This window comes from Ahaetulla prasina, chromosome 16 (assembly GCF_028640845.1).
Source record: "Ahaetulla prasina isolate Xishuangbanna chromosome 16, ASM2864084v1, whole genome shotgun sequence".
Taxonomy (NCBI): Eukaryota; Metazoa; Chordata; class Lepidosauria; order Squamata; family Colubridae; genus Ahaetulla; species Ahaetulla prasina.
The window spans coordinates 1,311,131-1,332,880 of NC_080554.1; positions in this window are offsets into that span (position 1 = coordinate 1,311,131).

Genomic DNA, 21,750 nt, shown 5'->3' on the forward strand with positions numbered 1-21,750 from the left:
CAAAACTTAACCGTTCCCAGAAATGTGTCTATCTTTCCTTACATTTTTAGTCTGGTCTTCCCAGTGCAGAGCTGCAAATATTGTTTTTGTTTATTTATTTGTATCCCACCTTTAGAATAGAATGGAATAGAATTTTTTATTGGCCAAGAGTGATTGGACACACAAGGAATTTGTCTTTGGTGCATAAGCTCTCAGTGTACATAAAAGAAAAGATACGTTCGTCAAGAATCATAAGGTACAACACTTAATGATAGTCATAGGGTACAAATAAGCAATCAGGAAACAATCAATTACAGTATAAATTGTAAGGATACAAGCAACAAAGTTACAGTCAATTTTTACAAATAACTCAAGGAAGCGAATATATTCAACGCATCTTCTTCTTCCTGTTTTCCCCACAACCACCCTGTGAGGTGGGTTGGGCTCAGAGAGAAAGACTAACCCAAAGACACCCAGCCGGCTTTCATGGCTAAGGTGGGACTAGAACTCACCGTCTCCTGGTTATTGATCCAACGTCATGCAGCTGGCTTTCATGGCCAACCTACAACTAGGGTGAAATTTCCTGATGGGGAACAATTAACCAGGGAAATCTCCAGTGATGGAGTACCCACAACATCTCTTTTACGGGGAGAGTTGAAGTCCCACCTCTTAAAACTGGGGGATTCTGGGAGTTGAAGTCCCACCACTTAAAACTGGGGAATTCTGGGAGTTGGAGTACTACCTCTTAAAACTGGGGAATTCTGGGAGTTGGAAAATCTCACCTTTTTAATTTTGTCGAGGTTGAGACAGAAACCCTTGTCTTACATCCAAAACTTTTCCAAACGGGGAAGTGAGGTTGCAAAGCAAAGAAAAATATGCATGACACATCGCCCTGAAAGAAACAAACACACACACACGTTTTTCTTCCACCTCTGACCTTCCACCCACAAGCCGAAAGACACCCCAGGAGAAATGGGAAAGAATGTTCCAAGCATATCCAAGATATGGCCGGAAAAGCAAACGCTTCTTCCGTTGCTTTCAGAAAACAAAGTCCCTTCCACCAAACGGAGTGCTAATTGAAACACAATGCATACAGCCACACCACAGGGGGACAACCACACCAAAACGGGACTAATCCCACCCATTTCTGCTGCTTTTTTAGATAAATCCAGCCTCTTTAAGAGATCTGAAGGGTTCATCTCAGTTTGTGGTTGAGCAAGAGAAGACCTTCTCCCTCCCTCGGTCCATCCTTCTTCCCAGAATTGGAGAAGAGCGGTGGAACTTGTGGAAAAGACCATCCTGGGTCTGGAGAAGGTTGACTGATGCTCACATTTGATTGGTAAAAGCACCTCTGAGCTTGTGGAGCTCTGCAAAGCATCTGAAGGAACCATTTATGTAGACAATCCCAGGAAATCAAAACATGAAATCAAGATCACGTGAAGTGTTAGTACCACTTTATAATGCCTTGGTAAGGCCACACTTGGAATATTGAATCCAGTTTTGGTCGCCACGATGTAAAAAAGATGTGGAGACTCTAGAAAGAGTGCAGAGAAGAGCAACAAAGATGATTAGGGGACTGGAGGCTAAAACATATGAAGAACGGTTGCAGGAACTCGGTATGCCTAGTCTAGTGAAAAGAAGGACCAGGGGAGACATGATAGCAGTGTTCCAGTATCTCAGGGGCTGCCCCAAAGAAGAGGGAGTCAAGCTATTTTCCAGAGCACCCGAAGGCAGGACAAGAAGCAATGGGTGGAAACTAATCAAAAAAAGAAGCAACCTAGAACTAAGGAGAAATTTCCTGACAGTTAGAACAATTAATAAGTGGAACGACTTGCCTGCAAAAGTTGTGAATGCTCCAACACTGGAAATGTTTAAGAAAATGTTGGCTAACCATCTGACTGAGATGGTGTAGGGTTTCCTGCCTGGGCAGGAGGTTGGACTAGAAGGCCTCCAAGGTCCCTTCCAACTCTGTTGTTATATTATACTATATTATGGAGACCAAGATCTGGGCTAGTAGGGACGTGATAGCACTGGGGGTGGCTGGGTCAAGCTATTCTCCCAAGACCTGAAGGCAGGACTAGAAGTAAGGAATGTAAACCAATCAAGGAGAGAAGCGACCTAGAGTTAAGGGGAAACTAACCGGGGGAATGGCTTGCTTCCAGAAGTTGTGGGTGCTCCATTCGCCGGGGGGTTTTAAGAAGAGAGATTGTATATTGTTTATTTACCAGCTTTAGAACAGCGCCTTGCTTCTCATTAATTTATACTTATTAAACGCCTGGAATTTCACCTCTGTAACCTACCTTTTTGCAAGCAGGTGGAATCTGTCATGAACGAGCCCCTTGGGATACTCTGGGATCACCTTTTCCCCGAGGTGGGAAACAAGCTGTTATTTCTAGGATCGTTTTTATACCGCTCTGAGCTGCAGCGTTAAGAATAGATTCTACCTCCTATTTTTTTTAAAAAAATCTTTTTAGGTCTTTGGCTGTGTGCCCATCTTTGTGATTAAAGAAGGCCATTGTTTGAATGTAAGGACCCAAAGAAATCTGTTTCAACGCCGTTCAGAAAAAGATTGGAGAAGTTGGAAATTTTTTTAATTCCTGCCATTGCCAGCAGCCCTCCTTCCTTCCTTCCTTCCTTCCTTCCTTCCTTCCTTCCTTCCTTCCTTCCTTCCTTCCTTCCTTCCTTCCTTCCTTCTCCCATATCTCTCCCTTCCTATTCTCATTTCATCTCCTTGCTTTCTTCTTCTTCTTCTTCCTCTTCCCTCCCTCCCTTCCTATTCTCTTCCTTCCTTTCCTCCCTCCCTCCCTCCCTTCTCCCCTTCTTATTCTCTTTCCCAACTTCTTCCCTCCCTCCCTCCCTCCTTGCCCCCCCCGTCCCTTCTCTATCCTTCTCATTTTTCTTCCCTTCCTTTTCCAAATGAGAAAAAGTACCAAGCAAAGGTGTTCTCTAGAGACCTGTGGCTGCTGGAAAATCTCCATTTGGATTTTCCCACAATGCAATGCCTGGAAGCTCCATCTTCCTAGGGCATTGTGGGTAAAAGCATCACCCCAAAACTCCAACCTAGAAAACTCCTGGGTGGTTTTTCTTTTTGTTTGCCTTTTTTTTTTTTTTTTTGGACCAAGGAAATAAGCTGCAGACAAAATTTCCTAGCCGACGCCATGTTTAATGCTCCTCCTTTTACAGCCTACGTTTTTTGGGAAAAGGAAGATGAGTTGCAAATTAGCGAGGGGAAGTCTCCTCATTGCAAGCCCAGGCAATCGGGGACAGCGCTAACTGGTTGGGGATGATGGGAGCAGGAATCCCAGCCTACTGGAGAATTGAGAAAAAGCGAGTTGCTTTTTAGAGCCAGGATAAAAATAATTCAGCCCTGCATCCACCAATTAATAAGAGACCATAGCTTTACCAGGGATGTTCAAAACCCCGCTGCCTCTTTCTCTCTTTTCTCTTCCTCTCCTCCTTCTTTTGCAGGAAAATTTACAACGGCAGAGCCAGCTTATCAGGGCAAATTTATTGTCTCGTATGACGGGGAGAAACCATGCATGCAAAGCAGCGCTGGAAGCTGGGGAAGAGCCTGCAAATGTTGAGTTATTAAAAAAAAGAGAGCGAGAGGAAGAGGGGGGGGAAGCAATCGGTTATTCAAAAATGGAAGAGAGAGCGAGAGCGGATAAGGCGTGAAATAAATACCCTGTGTGCACGGGGCTGGGTGATAGGGAGTCAGCCCCAGGTGCACATTGTGACGGAAAGATGGCAAAGGGACGTGGCAATAATTCTGGGAGACAGGAGGAAGAGTTGAAGACTAGACAACGGTTAGAGAAGAGACAGCTGAGCCCAGAGAAGGAAAGGGGCATAGGAAACATCTCAGAAGGGACCCTCCCGAGTTTCTCAGGCTGTAAAAGAGAGGTGGGAAGATTTGTACCTTCAGACGTGCAAGGTTCTGTTAAGGTCGCTTTAGAGAACAGTCAGATAAGAGACAGTGTAGCCCAGAACGGATTTATATTTACGACAGTTCCAGTATCCCGGGGGTTGTGTTATCCCCTTTTGCGACCATCTGACAAGTAAAGCCAATGGGGAAGCCAAGATTCATTTAACAACCGTGTTACCAGCTTAGCAGCTGCAATGATTCACCTAACAACTGTGGCAAGAAGGGAGCAAAAGTCGCCTTACAAATGACCCACTTAGCAACAGAAATTTTAGGCTCAATTGTGGACCTAAGTCGAGAACTACCGGTATCTCTATATATACTGTGTGTGTCTGTGTGTGTCTAAAATCTATCTGTCTGCCTGCCTATCTATCTATCTATCTATCTATCTATCTATCTATCTATCTATCTATCTATCTATCTATCTATCTATCTATCTATCTATCTATCTTATTCTTTTCTCTCTCTCTCTCTCTCCCCCTCCCTCCCCCCTCTTTCTCATCTTTCTGTTCTCCTGGGTTCTAGGCTGCTGCCTTACTGATTCCACCAAAGTGTTCCTCTAGCTTAATTCTAGCTCATTTCAAATTCCTCGCCGTTACCAGTGTGGAAAATAGATCCAATAATCCCGATAGTCTCCAGATGCAGGGAAAGTTTCCCACAGGAAGGACCGGAGTCAACACACTCCAACCACTCCCATCACCACCCATGGGTGCCCCCCCTACTCCTTCCAGACCTTCTCACCCTCCTTCTCTTCCCTTTTTCTTCCTCCCCTTCTGCTTTCTCCCCTCTCCCCCTTTCTCCTTCCCTTCCCTCTTCCCCTCCACCTTCTCTCTCTCTCTCTCTCTCTCTCTCTCTTCTGCCGGCCATTGATTTTTCCATCCATCAACGGAACGCTGGAGGAAAACGAATGCGCGTCTTCCCCATCGATCCGAGGAACTCTGCAGCCGTAGGTCAGCCAAGCTTCGGAGCCCACATTCCCAGGGCGTGCAATTATTACCGCCAGCCTCCCCCAAAATGAGGCTGGAAGGAAACCCTGCCGGGACCCAGATTCGCAGCCGATTTCCAGGGGGGCGAGCGGTGCACCCTTCCCGGGAGACCCCACCTGCCGGGCATGGACCTGGGTTGAGTTTTGGCTGCAGGCTGAGTCTCCCAGGGAAATTGGGGGGGCAAGTGGGACAACCCTATTTTTTTCTGCAATCCAAAGGCCAAAATAAGGTTCTCCTTCCCTCATTCTGTGGTTACAGGCAGTTCTCAACTTACAACCCCAGGGGAGCCCAAATTTTCCTGTGGTTAAGCAGCCGTGAAGCGAGGTTTGCCCCATCTTATGACCTTTCCTGCCACCGTTGTTAAGTGAACCGCTTAAGCAGGGCTTAAGTTAGTAATACGGCGGTTAAGTGAATCTGGTTTCCCCATTGACTTTGCTCGTCAGACGGTCGCAAAAGGGCATCAGGTGACACACACACACACACACACCTGGGATGCTGCGCCCCGTCGTAAATATGAACCAATTGCCAAGTGTCCGAATATGGATTATGTGCCTGTGAGGGTGAAAAAGGGTCAGAAGTCACATTTTTTTAGTGCTATTGTAACTTCAAACGGTCGTCAAACCAGGGTTGAAATGCTCCCGGTTCGGACCGGATCGGCCAATTCCCTCTCCCTGTGGAATTAAGAAGTTTTCCACCCAGTTTGGATGCAACCGGAATTGCTCTCTCTCTCTCTCTCTCTCTCAAAAATAAATAAATAAATTAAATAACCTGACGAATAAACGGAAAATGGAATGCAAGACCGTTCATAGAAATCCTGCCTCAGGCATCGAACTGTGTTTTTGCACGTTAAAAATGACAAGCTGGCAGAAACTTTTGGGAAAAGTTCGGGACGGGGTCCAACAGTTGTAAGGGAAGAGCATTAGTGGGACGCCTTAAATTGCTCAACCTGAAAATGACTTGAGGGTGGGAGTGGTGGTGGGGGGGGGGGCGTCGGTTGGGATGATCTCTGCCTGTTGCATATAGAGCCAGTTTGGTCTACTGGTTTTAAGGAGCAGGCTAGAAACTGGGAGACCAGGAGTTCAAGTCCTGTCTTAGGCATGAAAGGTGATTTTGGGCCAATCACCAGGAGACGGCGAGTTCTAGTCTCACCTTAGGCACGAAAGCCAGCTGGGTGACTTTGGGCCAATCACCAGGAGATGGTGAGTTCTAGTTCCACCTTTTAGCCATGAAAGACAGCTAGGTGATTTTGAGTTAATCACCAGGAGACGGCGAGTTCTAGTGTGACCTTAGGCATGGAAGCCAGCTGGGTGATTTTGGGTCAATCACTAGGAGACGGTAAGTTCTAGTCTCACCTTTTAGCCACGAAAGACAGCTAGGTGACTTTGAGACAGTCATTCTCTCTCAGCCCAACCCACCTCACAGGGTTCTTGTGGAGAAAATAGAAGGAATATTAGATGTTTGCTGTCTTGAGTTGTTTATAAACATAATAAAAATGGATATACATTAACTAAATAAATATACCTCGCAAGCAGACTTTTGGGGAAGTTTTGCAAGACACCATTTTTGAGAAACTTCTGGCTTAGAAAGAGGCCAATTTGAATAAAATACAAATTCCGAAACAAACGAAACCCAGGTTGAAACAAGCCCAAGTTAGTCCATTTGCACTAAAACACAGGTTCTACTTTCTCCCTGGTTCAGAGTGTTGTTGTGTGCTGTACAGGTAGTCCTTGACTTATGACTACAATTGGGCCCAAATTTGAGGCTGAAATCTTTCCTTCTTTCCTTCTCAGCTGCTCCCTCCGGCAACTTGATCCCGGATCCTTGACACGGAGGGGGAAAAAACCAAAAAGCCAGCAGGGCATTCTCACTCATTGGTTCTACCCGGGCAAAGCCTCCAACTTCAGCTTTGGAAAATCTGGCTCACTCTTGCAAGGCAAGGAGGGCAGCCAGCAGCTGAAAGGAGGGGTGTGTGCGTCCCACAACTGTGTAGTTGTGTGTGAGAGAGATTGAGGCGCCTGGCCTGCTGCCTTCAGCTCAAAGCCAGCCCCCCCACCCCCCTCACCAAGGGGGCAGGGCCATTTCCAGAGCCTGACAAGAGATGGGGTGTGTGTGTGTGTGCGCGTGATCTCCCTCTCGCTGCACATTTATCGATTTAGAATAGGTGTTTCGGGGATGGTCCGGAAAGGGCCCGGGATGCTCCTCGGAGCCCCTCTGCGGTGGGATCCAGCAAGGATCCCTGGAAGGATTTTCTGTAGGAAAGTCACTGCACGGCGCTTATCCAAAGTCACCATGCAAAAGGAAAAAGGGATGAGGATGGAGGAGGAGAAAGTAACCCTTCCCTTCCTTTCCTTTCCTTTCCTTTCCTTTCCTTTCCTTTCCTTTCCTTTCCTTTCCTTTCCTTTCCTTCCTTTCCTTCCTTTCCTTTCCTTTCCTTTCCTTCCTTCCTTCTTTCCTTCCCTTCCTTCCTTCCCTTCCTTCCTTCCTTCCTTCCTTCCTTCCTTCCTTCCTTCCTTCCTTCCTTCCTTCCTTCCTTCCTTTCCTTTTCTTCCTTCCTTTCCTTTCCTTTCCTTTCCTTTCCTTCGGTTTCCTTTCCTTCCCTTCCTTCCTTCCTTCCTTCCTTCCTTCCCTTCCCTTCCCTTCCATCTCTTCCCTTCCCTTCTTCCTTTCCTTTCCTTTCCTTTCCTTTCCTTTCCTTTCCTTTCTTTTCCTTTCCTTCCTTCCTTCCTTCCTTCCTTCCTTCCTTCCATCTCTTCCCTTCCCTTCTTCCTTTCCTTTCCTTTCCTTTCCTTTCCTTTCCTTTCCTTTCTTTTCCTTTCCTTTCCTTTCCTTTCCTTTCCTTCCCATTCCTCTTTCCCTTCCCTATCTCCCTCCTTCCCTCCCTCTGTCTCTCTTTCTTTCTAGCCATCACACCAGGATGCTGAAGACGCGGTTACAGAGAATATAAATTTCAGGACTGGATAAACTTTCAACTTGAATGGCTAATTTAATTTGAACTGTTCCAAAGTTAGCTGGATTTTTGTGCTGTACGCTCCCCACACCTCTTGCAAAAATGGAACAAATTCAGACTGACCCGTTCAAACCCAAATTCCCATCAAATTCCCAATCAACTTCCCTCTTTGAATCCAATCAGACACTCTGGGTCATGGCTGATTTATAGTCCCATTCCCACCTCCCCCCCCGAAATAATTTATAAAGCTTCCATACTAAACCCCGTCCTCTTTCCCCAAAACTTCCGCCGATTATTTTAGGATCTCTGTTTTAAATGATTTGGAATCCAGGGAAGGGAGAGATCTTTCAGTCTTGAATGCTTCCACCTCTCCCTTGTTTTGAGAGGGTGTTTTGCATAGTTAATAATAATATCAGAGTTGGAAGGGACCTTGGAGGTCTTCTAGTCCAACCCCCTGCCCAGGCAGGAACCCTACACCATTTCAGACAAATGGTTATCCAACATTTTCTTAAAAATTTCCAGTGTTGGAGCATTCACAACTTCTGCAGGCAAGTCGTTCCACTGATTAATTGTTCTAAGTGTCAGGAAATTCCTCCTTAGTTCTAAGTTGCTTCTCTCCTTGATGAGCTTCCACCCATTGCTTCTTGTCCTGCCCTCAGGTGCTTTGGAGAATAGCTTGACTCCCTCTTCTTTCTTGCTCAAGATCTTTCCAGATGGATTGCTGATCTGCTGGTTGGTGGCTAAACTTGGCTTAATGAATGACAGGGTTGAGTTTGTGGAATGAAGGATGCCAAACCAGGCAACCCCTTTCTGAGTTTAATAAACGGGGTTCCTGTAATCCACTTAATGATAAACTCGCCCTTATCACTGTCCTGCTTGGGCGGAAGGAAGTTCTGCAGAGATTCGCTTAACGGCAAGGGCAGAAAAAGGTCGTAAAATGGGGTGCGATTCACTTAACAGCTGCCTGGCTTAGCATCTGAAATACTAGGTCCTAATTGCCGTCCCGTTTTATAACCTCCCTTGCCACAGTCGTTAAGTGAATCCCCTTCGTTGTTGCCTTGGTAACCGGGGGGGGGGAAAGCCGGCTAGGAGGAAGAGGAGGCTTCAAAGCACGTGCAGAGGGCCTTTTCTCTTTTCTTGTTGAACAAATCCAGGCACGCAAAAAATACAACGTTTCTGACTTTCTGAACTGCCGGGCTGAAGGCAGACCCACAGTCACACCCCAGCGTGCATGTAGTTTCGTGTGTTTGCACGCAGCCCTGCTATCCACCCGTGTGTGTGTGTACACACAGAGGGAACATTAGAACTCAGTTCCTCCTCAAGCATGTGCACAAACACACACACACACACACACGCAGAAGGCTCCTGCTGCACACGAATCGGGCAAGGTTGTCCTTCTCATCAAAATTCAGCACGCTAATAAAATTGCAATTCATTTGCATGCGAGAGTGCGAACGGTTGTTATGGCAACCGCCTCTGGACGCGGGCGCCGAAACCGCGGAGAGATCAAGAGATTGCAAGAAAGTTTTCCAGGCTTAGAAACTCCAACTTGGTCCTTACCTGCACAGACACACACCTACACACACACACCGTGGTGGGGTGTGTGGGGTGACGACTGAGCCCACCTTGGGAGGGTCTGCAACAGGGCTAGGCAACGGGGAGAGAGAGAGAAAGAGAGAGGCACATGCTTAAGGCATGAAAGCCATCCTTTCCTGTCCTTGGCTATCTGTCCTTCAGGTCACTAGTCCTCATGGCTCGATCAGCCTACCAGCTCTCCCAGATGCAAATTGTTCACCCACCCATTCTGCAAATAATTTTCTCTCCCAAATTCCGGATGCCAGGACATGTTTGTGGAGGGTGTCAGCTTGACAGAAGCCGGGATGTCATTAAGATCAGGGTGTGTGGAGACCTCAGCATTGACAGGGGTCTTGCCCCCCCACCCAATTGATTTCTTTCTTCTTGGTGGTCTCTGAGCTTGGTGGGTCTTCTCGCAGACGTTTCATGACCCAACTAGGTATCATCATCAGTGCTAGTGAGTATGGTGCCCTGTTTATATATAGTAGCTCTGAGCTTGGTGGGTCTTCCCATAGACATTTCATGACCCAACTAGATAACATCATCAGTGCTAGGAATTCGGGGCCAGAATTTCCATTGGTAAGCAAGGTGGTTGCTAAGTGAGTCACGTCCCTTTTTAAAAAAAAAACAAAAAACCTTTCTGCCCTGATGGTTAAGAGAATCACTGCAGTTGTTAAGCAAATCACCCGGTCGTTAAGTGGACCCAGCTTCCCCCACTGATTTTGCTTGTTGCAAATGGCGGTCATGCAACAGTCGTACATACTGTTCATGCTGTTTGCCAAGTGCCTGAATTCTGATCACGGGACCATGGAGATGCCATGTTGCTCATAAGTGTGAAGTCACTTTGAACCGCCATTAAACGAATGGCCGCAAGTCGAGGACTCCCAGCCCTTTCAGCAAAATGGGGTATAATAAACCCTCCTAAACGGAGGAACGCTGCCAGCTCCCATTCCTTGTGGCTTCGTGGAATGACCATGTGCCTTGTGGAGTGGGAGGGAAGGAAAACACACACACACACACACACACACGATTCTGCTCAGGGGAAGATTAAATAGTAGCTGACTGGCAAGAGTAGCTGACTACCACGTGAAATGCCCACGCCTGCTCTCTGCAGAATCTGGGCCAGGCAAGTCTTTCTAATCTCGTGCCATTTCCACCACCCCCCACAACTCACACCCACCCACCCCACATTCTTCTCAGCCCCACCTGGCAGCAGGTCGCTCCCCTGTGGGAGGAAGAGGACGGAGGGGAAGGGAACCACCCAAGGGCAGGGGTGGTTAGAAGGAATGGGCTGAAAAGAAAGGGAGGGAGGGAAGGAAGGAGATAAGAAGGAAAGAGGAGCTAGAGTGGGATGAAGGAAGGAAAGAAGGAAGGAGGAATGAAGAAAGGGAGGGTGGGGGAGAAGGAGAGAGGGAGGGAAGATAGGAAGGAAAGAAGGGAGGGAGGGAGGGAGGGAGAAACAGAGGACACAGAGGATGTGGAGGGAGGAAAGAAGGAAGAAGGGAAGAAGGAAGAGTGGAAAGAAGGAAATGAACAAAGGAGAGAAGGACAAGGGAGAGAAGGGAAGAAGAGAGGAGGGAGGAGAGGAAGGGAAGAAGGAAGCAAGCAAGTGAGGGAGGGAGGGACAGAGAAGGAGGACGGAAAAAGAAAGGAGTGAAGGAAGAAGGAAAAGGGAGGGGTGGAAAGAGGGAGAGAGGAAAGAAGCAAGCAAAGGCAGGAAGATTGAAAAAAGGGAACTCCGCCTGCCCCCCCATATGAAGGGTGGGGGGGGGACTTAAGATGCATTCTTGAACTAAACTGGTGACTTTCCCAATCCCTCCCTTGGGGGACTCTCGCCAGCCAGCACGGCTGAGGAGCGAAGGCCTTTAGAACGGATTCCTGGAATCTCTTTGCCAAAGTCTTTCTCTTCCAAAGCCCGGGAAGGAAGAAGGGGCTGGGATTCCTGGGGGTTGATTTGAACCAATTGTGAAAGCAGTGTGTGTGTGTGTGTGTGTGAGTATGGAAGGGGGGGGGCGATGGAATCAAACCCTCAGAATTTGGAGGGTGAAAATGGGGCGGCGGAACCTCAGCCACCTTCCCAATCCATCCTTTCTTTGCCCTTCCCTTGCACGCTGGCTAGCATTTGCCTTGTTGTGAAATATTCAGTGTTTTTTTCAGCCTTGGGAATTTTAAGAAGCATAGCTGGCTGGGGAATTCCAGGCATCGAAGTCCACCCCCCCTCTTATAGTTTCCAAGATTGAGAAGATTCCGAATAGAGTTGGAAGGGACCTTGGAGGTCATCTAGTCTAATCCAACCTGCAAGGGACTATCACTCCAGACAAAGGGCTGCCCAATCTCTTCTTGAAAGCCTCCAGTGATGGGGCACCCACAACTTCTGAAGGGAAGCCGTTCCACCTAGGAATTGTTCTCCCTGCCAGAAAATTTCTCTTTAATTCCTGGTTGCTTCTCTCCTTGTTTAGTTTCCACCCGTTGCTTCTTCGCCTGCCTTCAGGCGCTTTGGAGAATAGTTTGACCACCCCGCTCTTCTTTGTGGCAGCCCCTCAAATACTGGAAGACGGCTCTCATGTCTCCTCTAGTCGTTCTGTTCTCTAGACTGGCCAAACCCAATTCCTGCAACCGTTCTTCACATGTTTTTGTCTCCAGTCCAGACCCTTAAATAGTCAAACTGTATGACTGTAACTTTGTTGCTGGCAATCCTTATGATTTATATTGATATATTGACAATCATTTGTGTTGTAAATGTTGTACCTTGATGAAACTATCTTGTCTTTTATGTACACTGAGAGCATATGCACCAAAGACAAATTCCTTGTGTGTCCAATCACACTTGGCCAATAAAAAAGTCTATTCTATTCTATTCTATTCTATTCTATTCTATTCTATTCTATTCTATTCTATTCTATTCTATTCTATTCTACTATTCCATTCTATTCTATTCTATTTTCTTTTATGTACACTGAGAGCTTATGCACCAAGACAAATTCCTTGTGTGTCCAGTCACACTTAGCCAATAAAAAAATTCTATTCTATTCTATTCTATTCTATTCTATTCTATTCTATTCTATTCTATTCTATTCTATTCTATTCTATTCTATTCTACTATTCCATTCCATTCCATTCTATTCTATTTTTTTTTATGTACACTGAGAGCTTATGCACCAAGACAAATTCCTTGTGTGTCCAATCACACTTGGCCAATAAAAATTCTATTCTATTCTATTCTAATCAGAGATAGTATTAAGCCAGTTGAGATAGATTCAGCCGAACCAGTAACAGAAATTGCAGCTCTATGCCATCCTATTTAGACATGTTTTTGAGGCCGGGCACATGCGCGGAAAGCCCGCCCGCCAGCAAAGTACATGCATGGAAGGCCGGGCATACACGTGTGGACATGCGCGCTCAGATTTGCAAACCGGTAGGGAAAGTAAATGAATACCACTCCTGCCCTTCATCCTCTTGTTTGCTCTTCTTTGCACTTTCTCCAAAATCTCAACATCTCTTTGCTAATGCGGCAGCCAAAACCAGATGCTGGATTCCAGGTCTGGCCTTCATGAAGGTTTTATAAAACGGAAAGGCTGGAGAAAGTAAAAATGCCAAGAAACGAAGAAAGAAACGATAGGGAAGACGCCTGGCTTTTTGCATCCCTGCACTGGCCGGCTTGATTCACAACGTTGGCTTGTTCAGAATGTCTTTGGCAACAAGGTGAACACACAAACTGACTGGAAACGGACAGGGAAAGGAAGAAGAAGAAAAAAGACAGAATAATTTTCGATCTGGAATTAATAAAGACACGATGGAGGCACCACTTTTGAGGGAAGGAATGGAGAATGTGGCCAGGCTCCATCTAAAGGCGAGACTGGAGTCACTTAGATAAACTCTCAAGAAAATCCAAGATTTGGGGAAAATAAGTTATTTTATTGACAAAACGTAGGAAGCCAGGAACCAGAAAAATCCAGCCATTTCAATTCAGCATAAACTAGTCTTGTTTATAAGGTTTTTCAATTTTTTTTCAATTTCATCTTTCCTGATTAAAAACTTACATGCCATTGAGGGGGGGGGGTTTGACTTATTTTCATCGATTCTTTAAAAATGTATTGATTGGCTATATTTATATTGAACAGTAAAATAGAAATAAATAGAAATATAGACATGTAATCCTCAACTGACAGCTACAATTGAGCTCAAAATTTCTTTTGTTAGGCAAGGCAGTTGATAAGTTTGTTGTGACCAGTGGTGAAATCCAATTTTTTTTACTACCGGTTCTGTGGGCATGGCTTGGTGGGTGTGGTGTGGCTTGGTGGGCGTGGCTTGGTGGGGGTGGCAGGGAAGGATACTGTAAAATCTCCATTTCCACCCCATTCCAGGGGAAGGATACTGCAAAATCCCCATTCCCATCCTACTCTGGGCCCAGCCAGAGGTGGCATTTGCCGGTTCTCCGAACTACTCAAAATTTCCACAGCCGGTTCTCCAGAACTTGTCAGAACCTGCTGGATTTCACCCCTGGTTGTGACCCATTTGACAACCAGTCCTCTCACTTATGACCATCACACCATCCTGTGGTCAGTTGATTGCCAGTTTGCTAGCTTGCCTCCCAAACTGTGGGTGCTCCATCGCTGGAGGTCTTCAAGAAAAGACTGGACAACCATTTGTCTGGAATGGTACAAGGTCACTTGCCTTGGATTAGACTAGAAGACCTCCAAGATCCCTAGGATTTTCCTAGGTGGAAATTCCTTCTATAGTTTCCAAGATGATATATTTACCTTAAACTAGCATAAAGTTACCTTTCTTAAGTCTAAAATTCTTGTTTTCTTGACAGTTGAATGAGGCTTGATAGACACTGACTATGTGAGACGAACCTTCACAGGATCTACTGGGACAAAGACATATCATCTACCGGATAATGTCATAGCATGTGTGAATAGTCAGTAAGGATGGGTGTAGAAAAGAGGTACCTAAAACTTGCAAGGTTAGAACATAGAATAACAGAGTTGGAAGAGACCTTGGCGGTCTTCTAGTCATCCCCTCTGCTCAAGGCAGAAGATCCTACACCATTCCAGAGGAATCACTGTCCAGTCTCTTCTTGAAAATCTTCAGTGATGGAGCACCCACAACTCCTGTAGGCAAGATATTCCATTGATTAGTTGTCCTCACTGTCGGGAAGTTTCTCCTTAATTCTAGCTTGGATCTCTCCATAGTTAATTTCCATCTGCTGCTTCTTGTCCTGCCTTCAGGTGCTTTGGAGAATAGCTTGACCCCCTCTTCTTTGGGGCAGCCGCCCCAAATATTGGTAGACTACTATCAATATCACTTCTTCTCTTTGATAAGCTAGACATATCTAGGTCATTTAATCATTTGTTTATGATTAATGGTTTTTCGCCTCCAGAGCTCTAATCATCTTGGTCGCTCTTCTTTGCCCTCTTGGGAAGGACATCAAAACTCAGAATGAGTTGAGTCAGGCAAGGGATGGTGACCTACCTTGAAGAAAGGTAGGTGTGGAATCAGAAGGAGAGGAAGGAAAAAACTAAGCTGCCGCTTAATAATGCGGAGGACATGTAAACAAGAAGAAGCGGGATGGGTGAGCCCTCTTCTCGCCATCTGTTTCCAAAGAAAAGTCTGCTAGGATTGCAATGCATCTACCCATCTCCCGATCCTTTCTCGGTTTAGTTGCAAATCTTTGAGAGCCATCCAAGACGCGTTAATTATTTTCAGATGTCTTCAGAGCTGAAGAGGCAACAAATGTGGATTTGTTTAAAAGTTTGGAAATCCGGAGTTCGCAGCTAGCCAATCCACCAAGTCCTCCTTCTGGCTAGAAAGCTGGAAATTTTGCTGAAAAGTGCAGGAGATCACTTCTATTTCATTGGTTGTCCTTGTGGTCCCAAAAATTTCTTGAAACTCTATTGTCTTTGACAATCTGCTGGCTGGCGTGCCCTCCACCAGAGAAATCCTGCATTCCAATCCAGGGTTAGCTGCAGGCTTGTAGGCCATCAGTGTCAGAAGACCTCCCAAGCTGAGGACTGTAACATTACCATTCTTGGCCGGACTTTGAGATTTTCTCAACTGGAGAACTTTGGGTTGCTTCCAGGATCTGATCTTTGTGCATCGTTGGTACGTTCTGAATCTGATCTGCCTTTGTCTTCAGTGACATTTCTCTACCATGGCAGCTTGAAGATGGGTGGACTTCAATTCCCAGAATTCCATACTGGCTGGGGAGTTGTGGGAGTTGTGAGTCTGTCCATCTTTAAGTTGTCAACGGTGTTTTATGCTAGACAATCTGCTCGCTGATACATTCCAGTCCAGGGTTAGTTGTGTCTTGTAGACTAGACCATTAATGTCAGAAGACCTCTGAAGCTGAGGACTTTAGCATTACCATTCTTGGCTGGACTTGCGACTTTCTCAACTGGAGGACTTTGAGATGCTTCCAGGATCTGATCTTGGTGCATTTTTGGTACGTTCTGATCTGCCTCTCTTCATAAATGTCTCTACAATGATGTTTGCCAATCATGGCAGCTTAAAGATGGGTGGACTTCGATTCCCAGAATCCCATGTTGGCTGGGGAATTGTGGGCCTTGAAGTCCGCCCATCTTTAAGCTGTCAAGGCTGGAGTCCAGTTTCTCTCCACCCTGATGACCTTCAGATGGATGGTAGCCATCACTTCAGCCTATGGTGATCGCACCCGCTGAGGATGATGGGAGTTGCTGTCCATTTTCCACGTTGTTGGCAGCTCTTGAAGTCAAGACATTTTTTTTTTCAGGCTGCAATACCCCTCGAGGCTGCGAAAGAATTATCTACGGCAAAGCAATGTGCTTTTATTATTATTATTTTTTTACATTTTTCAAAATTGCCGTGTTCCGAAGCTCCCTTTCAATTAAAGGTTCCCCCCCTCAGGCTTATTTCCCGAGACGAGGAGGGGCCAGCGCAAGACACCCTAAAATTCTCTTTTAACAGCAAATCTTCTTTCCTCAAACTGGAATGAGAGAACCGGTCGAAGAAGGGGAAAAGAAAAATGAGGATTTTTCTGCATGGTTTTTACCCATAACATATGGTGCCTTTCTCGCCATTTTCCCACAATTTACATACCGTACATGATATTTTCATAATATTTACATAATATTTACATACGATACCCAACCAAAAGTGTCTGCATTTAACTGCCCGTCACCCGCCTCTCTCGGTTAGACAGCTCCATTTCCCAGACAAGATGATAGACACCAAATACAATTTCCCCCATGTAATCTCTTCCACCTCTACTCTTTGCAGGCCATTTTTTTAAAATCAGCGTATGGGCAGTCCTCCACTTACGACCACAACGGAGCCCAAAGTCTCTGTGGCTAAGCGAGACATTCGTTTTAGGGAGTTTTGCCCCGTTTTACGACCTTCCTTGCCACCGTTGCTAAGTGAATCACTGCAGTTGTTAAGCTAGCCACACGGTTGCTAAGCCTGAATCCGGCTTCCCTCTGGACTTGGCTTGTCAGGTGGTCGCAAAAGGGGATCGTGTGACACCCCCCCCAGGGTGTTGCAACCGTCATAAATAGAATTTTGATCATGTGACCACAGGGATGCTGCCACGGTCGTAAGTGTGAAAACCGGTCATAAGTTACTTTTCCCAGGGAATTCAGCCCAAAATGTCTGTTGTTAAGCAAGACAGAGAAACCGTTGTTAAGTCAAGGACAATTAACCAGGGAAAGTAATTGCCTTCGGAAATTGTGGCTGTCCCAACAGTGGAAGTTTTTAAGAAAAGTCTGGACAGCCATTATCAGAAATATTAGGAGTCTCCTGCGAGAGAAGGGGGTTGGACTGGATGACCTCCAAGGACCCTTCCAACTCTGTTACTGAGGACTACCTGTATTTACCTGTCTTTATCCGGAGAGAATTTATGGGGCAGATTGCTGAATAGCCCTGAAATAAAAGCTATGCCTCCCCCCTTGCGGTTTAAGGCGTTGCCAATTGAAAGTGGGGTCTCCCAACCAACATTTGCTCCCGGGAGTATCGCCTTCTCCGCCCCGTGGATTCTTTCCCTTCAAGCAGTTCTCCGAAAGAGTTTTGTTCTCTTTCTGCGCTGACATCTGAGCCTCAGAGTGACCCCCGTCTCTTTTTACGAGGTCACCCCCTTACTTTTGATCCTTCCAGCTGTCGGGACTTCGTCTCGGGCCCTGCCGCCTGCCTTCCGCCTCTCGGGCTTTTGATCTTGGCTTCGGCTTCTCGCTTTGCTTAGTTCCCCTTCCAGGGGAGGAGGGAGGAGGAGGAAGAGGAGGAGGAGGAGGAAGAGGAAGAAGGAGGAGGAGGAGGAGGAGAAGAAAGAAAGAAAGAAAGAAAGAAAGAAAGAAAATAGGAAGGAAGGAAGGAAGGAAGGAAGGAAGGAAGGAAGGAAGGGGGAGGAAGAGAAGAGGATGAGAAGGAGGAAGAAGAAGAAGAAGGAAAAAGAAGGAAGGAAGGAGGGGGAGGGGGAGGGGGAGGAGAAGAGGAGGAGCGGGAGGAGGAGGAAGAAGAAAGAAAGAAAGAAAGAAAGAAAGAAAGAAAGAAAGAAAGAAAGAAAGAATTTACCGGATGCGTAATGAAGCAAAATCCTTCCCTTCTTTGTACCATCCCACACGCTGTGGGAAGAGGCAGCTTGCAAGAGCCAAACTCTTCTGCAAGATTTTCAAAGCTGGCCTTGAAAATCGAGAATCTGTTTGCCAGCTGGTCTTGCTTCCGTGCTTGTTGATCCAATGATACAAGGAGAAGGGGGGCTTTGAGATCATCTAGATCAACTCTCTGCTGAGGGCAGGGATTTGGATTCTCATTCTGGGAGCTGAGGTCCATACATCTTTTGTGAAGTTTTCCCCCCCCCCAAATCCCCGCTCACCCCTTTGGGTAAATTTGATTGAGAAAGAGTTAATGCAACTTACACTAATAGCTGCACCCTCGTTACCATCATCGTCATCATGACTACTCTTATTATTACTCATTTAAAAATTTTTAAAACTTTTCCACAAAACAAGCCAGAGCTTGTAGCCATGTGTAGGATTGTGCTCCAAATCGCTGTTTCTATGCTGTCTGAGTTTTTCTTCAAAACTCAGTTCTTCCCTTTTCCTGCTTCCATATCCAAATATGTTCCTTTTCATTAAAACTTTCTTCTTCTTCTTCTTCTTCTTCTTCTTCTTCTTCTTCTTCTTCTTCTTCTTCTTCTTCTTCTTCTTCTTCTTCTTCTTCTTCTTCTTCTTCTTCTTCTTCTTCTTCTTCTTCTTTTCCTTCTCCTCCTCCTCCTTCCTCTTCCTCTTCTCCTTCTCCCTCTTCTCCTCCTCCTCCTCCTCCTCCTCCTCCTCCTCCTCCTCCTCCTCCTCCTCCTCCTCCCTCTTCTTCTCCTCCTCCTCCCTCTTCTTCTTCCTCTTCCTCCTCTTCTCCCTCTCCTTCTCCCTCTTCTCCTCCCTCTCCTTCTCCCTCTTCTTCTTCTTCTTCTTCCTCTTCCTCCTCCTCCTCCTCCTCCTCCTCCTCCTCCCTCCTTCCCCTTCACCCTTCCCTCCCCTGCCTCCAGAAGTGGCCCCACTGGAAATAATTTGCCACACCTAAGACAAGGGGATGAGTTCAGCAGTACTGCAACTGAGAAGTGGGATAGTATAAGGTTTTCAGTTCCACGGGCAGCTTCTTTTTGAACCATTATTATTATTATTGTTGTTGTTGTTAGTTAGTTAGTTAAGGAGTCAGCCAGATGTTGAGACAGGATCTGGCATTTCCCCCCCACCTACTGAGTCCTTCCCAAGGACTTGGGATAGGCAGATGTGGTTGTTGGATGGGGTTAAAGGTAACATCACAGGATGTCAGCTGTTCCAAGGTAAAGCTGCCTTTTGCAATTGACTGATGGGGGTTATTATTGCTATTTGTAAGAGAGACAGACAGAGAGACAAAGACACAGAGAGAGAGAGAGAGAGAAAGAGAGACAGAAAGAAAGAGCGAAAGAGAGAGAAACAGAAAAAGAGAGACAGAGACAAATAAAGACAAGAGAGAGAGACAGAAAGAGAGAAAGACAGAGAAAGGACACAGAGAAGAGAGAAAGTCAGAGAGACACACAGAGAGGGGAGCAGAATAAAACTCAGCAGGCAGGCCAGAGAGCAAGAGGGATGGCGAGAATGTGAAAAAAGAGCCAAAGGAGGATAATAAAGAAAACGAACAAATAGGTATATCCACATGCAAATATGCGTGTCTCTTCTCCACCCCCCCAACCCCCCCCCAAAAAGAAGCGTGTCCACAGAGAGGCGCACAAAGATGGGAAGCGCAAAACTCCTTGAGCCAACCCCGTTGCTATGGCAGCGAGGAAGAGGAACCGGCAGCAAAGAAAACCACGATGCGCCAAGCCTGCCGGAGCGCGAGAAGCTGCTGCAAGGCCCCCGCCTTCCTCTTCGCTCGCTGCCTGCCTGCCTGCCTGCCTGCGGGAGAGGGTTACCAAGAGACTGGGATGAAAAGGCCCCCTTTTCACGCCTCCTCCTCCTCCTCCTCGTCTCCGGCTTTGCCCCTTGCTCATTAAATTCCCAGGACCCTTATCCGTAGCGCCGGCAAAAAGGGAAGGAAATTGAGCAGACAGGCAACTTAAGACCAGTCCTCACACTTACAACGGCACTGAAAAAGTGACTTGAGACCAGGCAGACCTTATCAGGAAAAGTAAGAATTGGCTCCCGAGTAATATGAAGTCGATTTTCTCCAAGGGGGTGACCTTCGACATGCCTGGACCTCGACTCCCAGAACTCTGGGGAATTCTGGGAGTTGAAGTCCATAGGTCTCAAAGTTGGGAACCCTTGGCCTTCGTCAAAGTGAGATGGAAGAAGTCAGCAGGACCTATTTTAGAACCTCAATCGTAGCCACGGGTCACCTCCCGTGATGGTGCCTGTATCTCCTGCCTTCCATGTCTCTCTCTCTCTGGCTTGTGGAAATCTTCCATCCGTCAAATTCTGCAGACGGGCGGGCCAGGCTCGTAGTCAGTGGGCAGCCTCCTCTGCTCCAAGGCACGCTGTGGGTGAACGAGGAGGCTTGCTCAGCAATGTACCTGGGGCATTTGCCATCCCAACGGGTCGGGTTGCAATATCTGATCGCACATCCTGCAGCTTGGCCAACCAATTGCTCCGTTAATAGGTCCCTGACACAGTAAATCCCAGTGATTGCCGGCGCTTCGGATCTCCTCCTGCACAGCTCTAACCATCAACTTTGCAGTATTCATTGATCAGACGCTTAATTGCGTGTGTTTGGTTTTGTTCCTTACATTAGTCTTTGCAAGGTAAAAGTCCTGGGGCCCTTAGATGCCTTTGGAAAAATAAACATCTTTCTCCCAATCTGTTTCTTGAAAACTTCAGCTAATCAGGAAGAAGAAATCAAGAGCTTTGATCAATAAGAGGTCCAGATTGGACCTTCTAAATTCAATGGTCATTAGGATCTGCAGCTTCCAGGTAGGTTCCTGATGTCTAATTCAACAGCCTGAAGATCAGAGTAATCTTCTTCTCCTTCTCCTCTTTCTTCTTCTTCTTCTTCTTCTTCTCCTCCTCTTCCTCCTCCACCACCACCACACTTAACAACTGTCTCACTTAGCAACAGAAATGTTGGGCTCAATTGTGGTCATAAGTCAAGGACTACCTGCACTTTCCCGAGAAAGGATAAAAATAACAGACTAACCAGCCAAAGGGCTTCCGTCACAGAATTCTTAAAAACTCAAATGTGAAAGGACAAATAATCTTTAAAAAGTAGACATCCGGACGACATTTATCATTCGGACTCCCCCAGCTGGGCGCCTGCTATGCCGACCAGGCGATCGTGAGAATTGTAGTACCAGCTTTTATTACCACAGGTGGCTCTTGACCTACAACTGTTTGTTTAGTGACCGTTCAAAGTTACAGCGGAACTGGAAAAAAAAAATGACTTGTGACTTTTCCACGTTGATGACTGTTGCAGCATCCCCAGGGTCATGTGATCCAAATTGAGGCACTCGGCAACTGACTCATATTTATGACGGTCAGAGTGTCCAGGGGTCGCATGATCCCCTTTTGTGACCTTCTGACAAGCAAAGTCAATGGAGATTCACTTAACAACGGTGTGACTAATTTAACAATGGCAGTCATTCATTTAACGACTGTGGCAAGAAAGGTCGTAACATGGGGGCACAACTCACTGAATAAACATCTTGCTTAGCGACAGAAATTGTGGTCGTAAATCAAGGACTCCCTGCACTAGATAAGACATTCTGCTGTTTTAATCTGCCTGCTGATTATTTTGAGAGCCTCGGGCGGCTGACTTACAGGTTCTTTTTTCTTTTCGTTTTTAAACAAAGGATCGTCTTGTTTTTAATTTATAATTTGCATGTTTGCTTCGTCTGCTCGGTGAAACAA